The sequence below is a fragment of the Palaemon carinicauda genome, chromosome 1 (genome assembly GCF_036898095.1).
Source record: "Palaemon carinicauda isolate YSFRI2023 chromosome 1, ASM3689809v2, whole genome shotgun sequence".
In the NCBI taxonomy this organism is placed as follows: Eukaryota; Metazoa; Arthropoda; class Malacostraca; order Decapoda; family Palaemonidae; genus Palaemon; species Palaemon carinicauda.
Window position 1 is genome coordinate 180,466,329 of NC_090725.1, and position 12,500 is coordinate 180,478,828.

Consider the following 12,500-nt stretch of genomic DNA (forward strand, 5'->3'; position numbering starts at 1 on the left):
TACATATGTATTCATTATTTTCTTATTTGATATATATATATATATATATATATATATATATGTATATATATATATATATATATATATATATATGTATATATATATATATATATATATATATATATATATATATTTGTGTCTATACATATGTATTTATTATTTTCTTATTTCATATATATATATATATATATATATATATATATACATATATATATACACATATATATACATACATTATATATATATATATATATATATATATATATATATATATATATATATATATATATATATATATATATATATGTCTATATATATATGTAAATATATATATATTGACGTTCCTTTCTTTTAAACACTTCCTTAATTTTACCTGATGCCAGATGTTACGGCAAATGTCTTGTTCACAATCACTGATTTAAGAACGGCACATAAAAAAAAAATATTCAGTGATTTCCACACAATTTTCAACTAAATATTAAGTTGGTAATAAGTATAAGATGGTAATATACTTTTCAAACAAAATACACTGCAATTGGGATGTAGAAAACACAGCAGGTAAGAGATCTTAAATATAATATATGAAGTACTTACATATTGTATACAACACTTAACTCCAAACAATATTAATGAAGAAGTAATTCAAGCTGAATCAAAAAGTAAACCAGACTCAGCTCTGGACGTATAATTTACGTCTCAAGTAAACTTAATTTTAACAAAAGGATTCCGATACATAAGATAATATGAAAATTTCCATGGATTAATATCCCAGGCGATGCGATTGGAGGTTTAAAAAAACATATATCTTCAGCAGTCAATAGATGGCGTAGAGTATAGAGACTGCAGCAACTCATAGATGGCGCTGAAGATAGTTGGCAGAATAGAGGACGAAACAATTCTTAAAAAAAGGGTTGCAGATCCTCATATTCCCCGAGTGTTAAAGAGTCTGCTTCCTGTAGAAAAATTTACACTGGGGGTTTACATTACTTCATCCGCGATAAGGCATCAGCTAGGGTATCATTGGCTCCTTTTATTCTAACTATTTTTACATTGGCTGCAGAAAGGATATAAGACCATCATAAAAGTTTTAGGTTTGTGAATTTAGCTGCATTAACTTTCCGGTAATCTGTACACATCCGGTACTTCCCAATAGGCTTTGGTACCAATATGCATGGGGATGCCCCAGGTGAAATGCTAGGAGTAACCAGATTATACTCTACTAAATAGTCTACCTCTGCCTTTAGAATGTTTAACTTGCCCTGGGAAATTCTGTAAAAGGGCTGCCTTATAGGCGAGACATCAATCATGATGTCCAACAGTACATTTACCTAGGTTATCTGTAAAGATATCTTTATATTCAGAAATCAAATCTTCTAGTTGCTGGGAATGTTGCCGATTATAATCAAAGCTTAGATATGCAGATAAAGAACCTAGTATGCTAGAATTATTTGAATCTTCCCAAGACATAATCACTTCATCACTTACAGTAGAGTCAGAATTATCATCAGATTCAACACTAAAGGAATTTTCAGTTTTTTCTTGTTGAAAAACTAAATTACATACCTCCGGAGTTTTTCTTATGAAGGGGTTCAGCCTGTTTACATGATCCATCTGAGTTTTCTTGCGACGGTCAGCAGTATTTATCACATAATTTACCTTTCATGCTTTCTTAGCAATAGTATAAGGTCCCATATACTTTTCTCTTAAAGGACTACCCGCAATAGGATGGTACAACAACGCTTCATCACCAACTTGGAAAGTTCTTACCTTATATTTTTTATTATGAATGAATTTCATTCCTTCTTGTGATATCTGTAGGTTATTCTGGGCAAATTCCTGTATTTTAGACAACTTGCTCTTGAATGTGGTAATAAAATTTTTAAGCATTAAATATTTCTTCCTTCTCATAATGTCTCAGGATCCTATCTTTTACAGCCGTCAGCAAAGTTCTAGGTTTTCTTCCAAACATTAGTTCGAAAGGGCTAACATCAGTAGATTCATTCTTGACACTTCATAGTACGTACATGAGCACATCTACCTCTTCATCCCAGTCATTACCTGTACTGAAAACGTAATTCCTGATTAGAGATTTTACAGTTTGATGTGACCTCTCTAATGCTCCATTAGTTTGAGGGTGATATGCAGTAGCTATCACCTGTTTCAGATTAAATGTAGCTAAAGTCTCCTGAAATACCTTACTCATGAAGTTAGTTCCCTGATCACATTGAACTTCTGCTGGAAATCCAAATACAGTAAAAATATTAAGCAACTGTTTGATAATCACTTTAGCAGAAATATTTTTAACTGGAATAGTTGGACGCATCCAAGTTAAAATGTATTCATTACCTTTTCTAGTCTTCTTTATAGGTCCCACGCAATTAATAATTACTTTGGAGAAGGGTTCCTTTGGTTCAAAAATAGGTATGAGAGGCACTGGAGGTATTGTCTGGTTAGGTTTTCCCACTTGTTGGCAAGTGACACAAGCTTTAAAAAAATCCTGTACATCTTTCTTCATTCCAAGCCAGTAGAAATCATCAGCTAATCGTTGGTATGTCTTGGTTATTCCAAGATGACCTGGAATTTATCACGCCTGTTATCCTGAAAAGACATCTTAGGAGGTCGGTAGTGTCTCATAAGATCCTTATTTTCTAGATAAAAGTAAGGAGTTTTACTATCTTCATCTGATATGCCTCTAACCTTCTCAAACAACTGTTTAACAGAATCATCTAATTGTTTTGCTTTTGCAAAATCTTCAGTAGGAATGTCAAGCAGGTCAGTTGCCTTACTTACCTTGCTAGGGATAACTTTACTGGGTATGACACCACTCTCAGGTTCTCCTTGAGAAGGTTGTGACCTAGTTACAATGATAAACTGGGCCTTTACATACGCTTCAGGAGATTGTATTATCAGACTGGTGTGTACCTTACCTTTGGCCAAATCATTACCCATCAAAATGTCCACCTCTTTGCAAGGGAATTCCTTATCCAAATATGCAACTTCCACTAGTCCATCAGTATATGGACTAGTCAAAGGAATAGTTACAAGGGGAAGTACCAATTCACTTGTAAGATCCGAAACTGTAATGAACCTGTTTGTAGAAGTGATCAAGGATTTCTTACTAGAACTTACAATAGTTTTACTTGATGCTGAATCACGAAGAATTGTAACAGTATTATCTTTTACCTTACCCTGACACTTGAAGTTATCAAAACCATCTCCCTTTATTGCACAATGCATGGTCTTATGTTCAGTTGGTTTAGATTTATCATTTTTCCCCTGTATTAGATAAAGAGTTTGTTTTCGGAGTTTGTTGGTGAGAACCTTTGCACCGAGGATTAGGACAATCTTGAATTAGGTGTCCCTGTTCCTTACAATATGAACATACCTTGCTATTGACGAAAGCTTTCTGTTTAAATTGTCCCTTATGAATTAATAAGTATTCATCCGCCAACAAAGCTGCTTCCTTGGGTTTCTTCATACCTCGTTCCTTAATATACATAGCAACGTTAATTGATATCTTACGCAAGAATTCTTCCATCAACAGAAGAGACTTCAAATCTTCATAGTTATTAATACCTGCCTTGTACAACCATTTCTGTAACTGCTTTATCTTCAGATTAGAAAATTCCAGGAAAGCTTGGTTGGGTGTCTTGAATGAATTGCGGAATTTCTGCTGATATCCTCCTGCTGTAATAGAATAAGCATCTAAAATAGCTTTTTTCAAAGTATCATAGTCATTCTCAGTAATTATCTGAGTAACAATATGCTCAGCTTGTCCTGTGAAAGGATTTCTAATTACTAGTATCCATTTATCCTTGGGCTATGCTAAGGTCTTGGCAGTTTCTTCAAACAATACAAAGAAATTTTCAGGTTCTTGTTCGTTAACCACAGGTAAGACTTTCTTAACCTTAGAGACATTGTAAGCTTCAGGAATAACCTTTTCCTCCTGTTTTTTTCCTGCAATCTTATCTTAGCTGGCTCACGTTCTTTCTCTAGTTCTAATTTAGCTAACATTTCTGCCGATTCTATTTTTATTTTCTCTGATATTTCTAGTTTTACCTTCTCTAGTTCTACATGCTCCCGTTCTCTCTGTAATTCTGCCTGGATTAGCCTTTCTGCCCTTTCTGCCGATTCTATTTTTACTTTCTCTAGCTCTACTTGCTCCCGTTCTCTCTCTTTCTGCTCACGTTCTTTATCTTACTATTTTCTCTAATTCTATCTGTAATTTTTAAACTTCTACTGCCGAATACTCCCTACTTATTAAACTTAAGGGCCAATATTGTTTTGCATCATCTTGTGAAATAATATTTTTGTCTATCAGGCATTTCAATATTAGACCTAAGATTTCTTTTTTCACAGCACCTGTCGTTACACTAATCTTAACAGCCATGGCTAAAGCCAACAAATCAGACTTCTTGGCATACTGCAAAGTATGAAGGTTTTCCTTAGATTTTGAAGTAAAATGTTTATCATCAAAAGACATGATTAATTCAAAACAATGGGTTCACAATTTGAATAAATACTGTGTAATACTTAATAAGCAATACCTTATAACTAGTAACCAATTTCACAATACATTTGTGACAATGGACCAACTTTTAACGAGCATTCTTCTTGTATTACAATGTGGCCAAATTCAAAAGCATATTAAGTATGAAAACAAGTTTCCTATACTTTGCAACGATGATACCTGTGCAAGGTTATTACCTAACTACAAGTATGGGATAAGACTAAATCTCTGAGATACCTATGAAAAAGGTATGTACCTGTAATTCCTAGACTTCCCTAGATTACAAGTAATGGGATTTCAATACCCGTGACGTAATGTGTTAGCTTATAAGTACCTAATAGGGCGTTAGAGATTCATTCAAAACTCTAATGAGACGTTAGGAGAAGAACTAGGCTGGCTATAATACTGTGAATCCTAATTACACAATTGGTTTATTAATCTCTAGCTCTCCATTACAAACTCAACTTAACACTTAATGAAGTATGGAGCCTGGCTTACTCTTGAAGCATCAATACTGGAGACTAAACACGATCACAGTGTTTACAAAATACGTTTACTCTTAAAATATATCACTTTTTATTCAATTAATCGTAATACAAACAAGATATAATGAGCATTTAAATTTATAAAATCCCAGACAGGCCCCCAAATATAACGTTCCTTACTTTTAAACACTCTTCCTTAATTTTACCTGATGCCAGATGTTACGGCAAATGTCTTGTTCACAATCACTGCTTTAAGAATGGCACATAAAAAAAAAAAAATATTCAGTGATTTTCACACACTTTTCAACTAAATATTAAGATGGTAATAAGTATAAGATGGTAATATACTTTCCAAACAAAATACACTGCAATCGGGATGTAGAAAACACAGCAGGTAAAAGATCTTAAATATAATATATAAAGTACTTACATATAATATTGTACCAACCGTGTTTCACACAATTGTACATAATTCCTTTTGTATATATTAAGCTTGTATCTTCGCTCTTCCATCACACTAAAACCAACATGAAAATTCATGTCTGGTTTTTCCTCTGTAATATTGTCTGTCTTGTGAACTTAGTCCTGTTGCCTTGAGGTTTTGTATATAAGGAGAGTGTTCTACAATAATATAACTCAGTCGTTTCCAACCTGCCTTTGAGTTCACAGCCTTACTCGGCGCCGTCACATTGGTGACCCCGGAAGTCGACTCGCTCCCACTGCCTTCCACCCCCACCTCCCTCGCCCCTCCATCGTTGGTACTATGACGGAGACGGACTCTACTACAGCAGTTGGCGCTGCGGCCGCCCCATTGAAAATTTCACCGTTCGCCAGCGGAGAAGCGTTTGCTTGGTTTCAACGCCCTGAAGTCCACTTTCGTATCAGGGGAGTGACTCGCTCAACCACCAAAACGGATTATGTTCTCGCGCCGATACCCGAAGACACCTTCCCAGAAATATCCGACTGGCTTTGTGAACAAGGAGACACCCCAATAGCGTATGACGCCCTCAAAACATATCTTCTGCAGCAGTACTCGCCGTCGCCAGCCGCCCGTATAGCAAAACTTTTTCAGCTCTCGCAACAACCGTTGGGGGACCAAAGGGCTTCGCTTGCCCTCAGGGAAATGACCAGTATCGCTCACCTTCAACCTGCCGCAGACGGCTCTCCTCGTGAGGTGAGCCTACTCCATGCCCTTTGGATACGCCGTTTACCTGAACCTGTACGCGCTGCCATACCCGATGTCGATAGTTTACCCATAAAGGACTTGATGACCAAAGCCGACGCCCTTATGGACAGCCACTTCAAGACCTCCATCAACGCCTCCACCCCTGACGACGAGGATGCCTATTCAACGTCAACCGAAGCAGACATGAATGCCGTAGGACATACACGCCTACCCCGTGACGTGCCGAAGCGGCGACAAAGCCGCCCACCACCCACCAATCGCTCGCGCCCCAACGAACGACTTCTACAGCCACTTACTACCTCCCATCCGCCGCAGTTTTGCTACTACCACTCCAGATTCGGGGCAACCGCGAAAAAATGTGCCAAAGATTGTCAGTGGCCAAAAAACGTGTAAGTAGGCCATCGCTTGTGGCGGTGGCCTCCCATGTTTCTAATCTTTTCTTTTTACAGGATGCAGGAACGGGCGTGCGATTTTTGGTAGACACGGGTGCTTGTCGTTCTCTTTTGCCAAGGAAACTCTTCAAGGCACAACGTAGTCTGTCTACATCTGCCGACGTCCGCTTGGTAGCTGCCAACGGATCTGCGATACCCACCTACGGTTACGAGAACCTCACATTATCGTTCGGAAACGGTAAATTCAATTGGAAGTTTCTCGTTGCTGACGTCATAATGCCAATCCTCGGTGCGGATTTCCTCTCTCATTTCCACCTTCTGGTCGATGTCGCCCACCGACGATTGGTCAACGCAGACTCGTACTTGTCGACACCTCTTCAACCCGCCCCCTCTAACCTCGCTCTCCACATCAGCGCACCCACGGATGCCTACGCCCACCTCCTCACGTCGCACCCAGAAGTTTTACGTCCAGAACTTCGCCAAACGCCCACGGTTCCTGCCAAACACGGTATTTATCACCATATCAAGACGACAGGACCCCCAGTCTTCGCAAAATTCAGACGTCTGGCACCGGAACGATTGGCAGCCCCCAAACAGACGTTCGCCGAAATGGAGAAAATGTGCCTTTGCCAAAAGGCCTCCAGCCCATGGTCGTCACCCTTACACATCGTTCTGAAGAAAGACGGCTCTCTCCGTCTGTGCGGGGATTACAGGCGCCTGAACAAGCAAACAGAACCGGATCACTACCCCCTCCCAAACATTGCCGATGTAACCTCCTACCTGCACAAAGCAAAGGTTTTCTCTACGCTCGACCTCCTGAAGGGGTATTATCAGGTGCCTATGAACCCAGAAGATATCCCCAAGACTGCCATCACCACTCCGTTTGGTACATACACCTTCAATTACTCCTGTTTTGGCCTTCGTAATGCTGGGGCAACGTTTCAACGTCTCATGGATGGCATCTTAGGGGACCTCCCTTTCTGTGTATGTTATGTGGACGACATACTTGTGTTCTCCTCCTCAAAACAGGAACACCTCCGTCACCTGCGCATCGTGCTCGACCGCCTGCAACAAAACGGCCTTGTAGTCCGGTACGACAAGTTTACCTTTGGCGCCAACGAAGTGTCGTTCTTAGGGCACCGTATCACTCCTGAAGGAGTCCATCCCCTCCCTGAGAAGGTAGCAGCCGTTCAGAATTTCCCCGCGCCCTCGACCGTCAAAGCTCTGCAGGAATTCTTGGGCATGATCAACTATTATCACCATTTTCTGCCAGCCATTGCCGCCACTCTTGCTCCCCTCTACGCCTCCCTCAAGGGCAAGCCAAAGGACCTGAAGTGGGGTCCCCTTCAAGAAGCAGCCTTCTGCAATGCAAAGAAGGCCCTATCAACTGCTGCGGCTCTCACATTTCTATCCCACATGCCCCTCTCCTTCTCTCCACCGATGCCAGCGACGTCGCTATTGCTGCAGTACTCGAGCAGGTGGTCAAAGGCTCGCCCCGCCCATTGGCCTTCTTCAGCAGAAAACTGCCCAAGGCAGAATCGGGTTATTCTACCTTCGATCGAGAATTGCTGGCGGTGCACTTGGCTGTCCGTCACTTTCGCCATTTCTTAGAAGGTACGCCCTTCGTCATTCGCACAGACCACATGCCTCTGGTGCACGCCTTCACTCGACAGTCTGACGCCTGGTCTGCCCGTCAACGCCGACATCTCTCTGCCGTGGCTGAATACAATTGCACCCTCCAATACGTCCCTGGGAAAATGAATTCTGTTGCCGATGCCCTGTCAAGAAACACGTTGGCTGCCGTTCAACTGGGATTGGATTACAACGCCCTGGCTGAAGCCCAACGACAGGATCCAGAGTATCAAGCTTGTAGGACATCCTGCACGTCCCTCCGTTGGGAAGATTTTCCCCTCGAAGACTCCAACACCACCCTCCTCTGTGACGTCAGTACTGGTAAACCGCGACCTTGGATTCCTGCTCCCATGCGCCGACAGGTGTTTGATTTCATCCACGGCCGTTCACATCCCTCGTGCCGTTCTACTGCACAGCTGCTGAAGGCAAAGTTCATTTGGCACGGCATTTCTAAGGATGCTAAGGATTGGGTCCGCGCCTGTACTTCTTGCCAAACTTCCAAAGTACATCGACACACGGATTCAGGAGTGGGCACCTTTCCTCAACCTCAGCGTCGTTACGCACACATTCACGTCGACGTTGTAGGCCCCCTACCCACATCACAAGGACATCGTTACCTGTTTACCGTCATCGACCGCTCCACTCGTTGGCCTGAAGCCATTCCCATGGAAACTGCAACGTCCGCCTCATGTACATCTGCCTTACTCTCTGGATGGATTTCAAGATTCGGTATCCCTGAGCATATTACTTCTGACAGGGAACCACTTTCACCTCTCAATTGTGGACGTCATTAGCGAATCTCCTGGGCATCACTCTACATCAGACAACGGCTTACAACCCCGCTGCCAATGGAATGGTTGAACGTTTTCATCGCACCCTAGAAGCAGCTTTGATGTCCCGCTGCAAGGATTGCAACTGGTTTACTCAGCTTCCCTGGGTCCTCCTGGGACTAAGGACCACTCCTAAAGATGCCCTCGACGTCTCGGCAGCTGAAATGGTGTATGGCGACCCGTTGGTCGTCCCTGCCGAATTTTTTCCTTCTACAACCTCCTCCGACGATCTCCAGCGCATACGTCACGTCGTGGGAAAATTTACTCCGTGCCGCCAGACTTACAAGCCCCCAGCGAAGCATCACATACCAACGGACTTGCAGTCTACAACACACGTCTTCCTGCGCAACGACACCAGCAAGCCACCACTAACGCCCCCTTACACGGGCCCTTTCCTTGTGATCCGACGCAGTCTGAAAGCATTCTTCCTAAACATTCGGGTCAAAGAAGACTGGGTCTCCATTGATCGTCTAAAACCTGCTTATCTTCTGCCAGATGACCCGCCTACAGTTCGCCTCTCTAGATCAGGGCGCCCTATTTAACATGTACAGTAAGTCATTTTTAGGGGGGGAGCCATGTACCAACTGTGTTTCACACAATTGTACATAATTCCTTTTGTATATATTATGCTTGTATCTTCGCTCTTCCCTCGCACTAAAACGAACATGAAAATTCATGTCTGGGGGTTTTCCTCTGTAATATTGTCTGTCTTGTGAACTTGTTATATCCTGTTGCCTTGAGGTTTTGTATATAAGGAGAGTGTTCTACAATAATATAACTCAGTCGTTTCCAACCTGCCTTTGAGTTCACAGCCTTACTCGGCGCCGTCACAATATACAACACTTGACTACAAACAATAGTTATGAATAAGTAATTCAAACTGAATCAAAAAGTAAACCAGACTCAATTCAGGACATGTAATTTACGTCTTAAGTAAACTTGATTTTAACAAAAGGAATCCGATGCATAAGAAAATATAAAAATTTCTATGGATTAATATCCCAGGCGATGCCACTGAAGGTTTAAAAAAACATATATCTTCAGCAGTCAATAGATAGTGTAGAGTATAGGGACTGCAGTAACTCCTAGATGGCGCTGAAGATAGTTGGCAGAATATCGAACGAAAGAATTCTTTAAAAAAAAAGGGTTGCAGATCCTTATATTATATATATAATTGAACCTTGCTTCATTTTGTTTTGTATGTAGCAAATTTCCTAATTATGGAAGAGACAAACAATTATTTCCTCTGGAATGTAAATCTTAATTCATCAAATTTCACCTCACATATCTTTTATTTCTTGATGAAAAAACTTTTCATTGTCTTCCGTATGCCCATGTTTCATAACTCGGAGGTAAGTTGATTGTTTTCCGATACAATTGAAATTTTCCAAAAACTTGCTGATAAAAAGATTTAAACTCAGCTTTTACTAAGTAATGAAGTTAGGAGCGAAAACTGTGGCATATAAGATTTATAATTTTCTCAGCTATAAAGAGTTTTTAGTCCATATTTTCGTAAAACTTGTGACCAAGAAATTATTTGAGAATATGGTGGAATTTAGGATGGAGTTTTTTCCCATCCAATGGTTACTCTTTGTAGCGAAAATTTTTTTTAATAGTAATTAGTAGATATATTATCATTATCATTTATCTAATGCAAATACATTGTTTTGGTACCAATCTGAAAAGATATTAACTTGCTAGGCCAGTCTCCAGGTGAACGGCGTGCCTTAAGTTTCAACAAATGGCGGAACAATGAGAGTAGGGAATGATTAGGACAATCCTCACCAATACAGCTATTGAGAAAATAAGTAAAGCTTTTAATATTAGTGGTAGAATAAATAAAGCCTTATCCACAGCAAGGGTAAATTTTAGTTTCCAAATGCAGCTCAGTTATCCATATCCCCGGAGGCCTCGTTGAAGTTTCCCTTAGGATTTTATTTATTTATTTATTTATTTATTTATTTTTTCTTTCTTTACTCTCAAAAAAAAAACAGTACAGTATTTTAGGGATTTCATCAGGGGTTTGCTGAGTTTATCGGCTCCGTATCCAGCCTTCTTTCAATTAATGTAATGCACCATGTTCCGCATTGGGCAGGTATGGTATTAATTGTTAAAGGTGTTCATCTTGTAGATAATGATGTTTTCCTACTTCTTGGCCTTGTGATTGAATAGTTGGGTTCATCTGCTTATCTATAACAAGGGTATGAAATTCTTCACTTTCCTTATTTCTCTTGTGTTTGTGTCTATTTCACTTGAAATATTCCAAATTAATAAAAAAAAAAATCCAGTCACTTATACGTTTTTTTACCTTATCTATTCCTGAAAAAAATAAAACGTATATTTCCATACGTAAAACACTCTGGTTATGGAATCAAATACTCTATAAACACAATCGATGTCAGCATCTTCGTAATCCTTTAAGCTTATCCATCATTGTCCTTCATTGACTATCCTATTCAGTTGCCTTTCTTTCTTCCACACCAGTCACTTCCACAAGCATCAATATATATCATACCTTATGCTAGAGTGGGTGCTGGAGAGGTAAAAGGTGTCATTGGGAAGTATGGCGTACCAAGTGAAAATGAGAGTAGTTTGAGACTGGTAGATATATGTGTTAAGCAAGTGCTGGTAATAAGTTATAATTTTTTTTAAAGAAAGATAATAACAGGTATACGTGGTTAAGAATGGCAAATGGAAGAGTGGTAGAAGGGCATTTATGGATTATGTGTTGATAACTAGAAGGATGTTTGGAAAATTGAAAGATGCGCACGTGTTTAGGGGTATGGCTAACGGTATGTCTGATCTTTTTTTTAGTGGAAGGAGAATTAGTTGTACAAAAAGAGTGGGGAAAAAGAGTAAGGGGGTGTAAAAAGGAGTTAGTGGAGGTTGAAGAGATAATAAAACCAGAGGTAAAAAGTGAATATCAAGAAAGGTTGGAAATAACATATGACAGTGAAAGTGAGAGAAACTGGTAATTTAGAGGAGGAGTGGAAGTTAGCAAGTTAGTAACAAAAAAAATTCTTGGGATTGTAAGTGATGTGTGTGGCAAGAGGATTGTTGAAGGCAGCAGCAGTAAGGGTAGTGAATGGAGGAATGAAGGAGCGAAGATAAAAGCCGAAGAGAAAAAAAGAGGACAAAAAAGAGAGTAATAATGTAGAGAAATATCAAAGATACAGTGGCATAGATGAGGAAGTAAGACGTAAGGTAGCTGAGGCAAAGAGAGTGGCTGACTGGAGGTGGGATCAGAGTTTGGGTTGTTCATATGAAGAGAATAAGAAGTTTTGGAAAGAAGTGCAGAGAGTAAGGAAGGGTGGGTCGAGAATTGTAGATACAGTGAAATATGGAAATGGAAGATTGTTAAAAGGAAAGGAGGCAAGGAAAAGGTGGGCCGCATATTTTTGGAAGTTTACTGAATGTTGAGGATATTAGGGAGGCATATATAATTACTGTTGCAGATGTTGAGGT

At 40.0% G+C, this 12,500-nt stretch overlaps 1 long non-coding RNA gene and 1 pseudogene across 1 annotated transcript in view; both read right to left on the reverse strand.

The window, feature by feature from the left end:
• LOC137645847 (uncharacterized) overlaps nucleotides 1–3,499 on the reverse strand; it is a 38,637-nt pseudogene extending 35,138 nt beyond the window's left edge.
• The window catches only part of LOC137643787 (uncharacterized), a 430,649-nt gene that overhangs the window by 247,569 nt on the left and 170,580 nt on the right, over nucleotides 1–12,500 (reverse strand). The window lies entirely within an intron of this gene.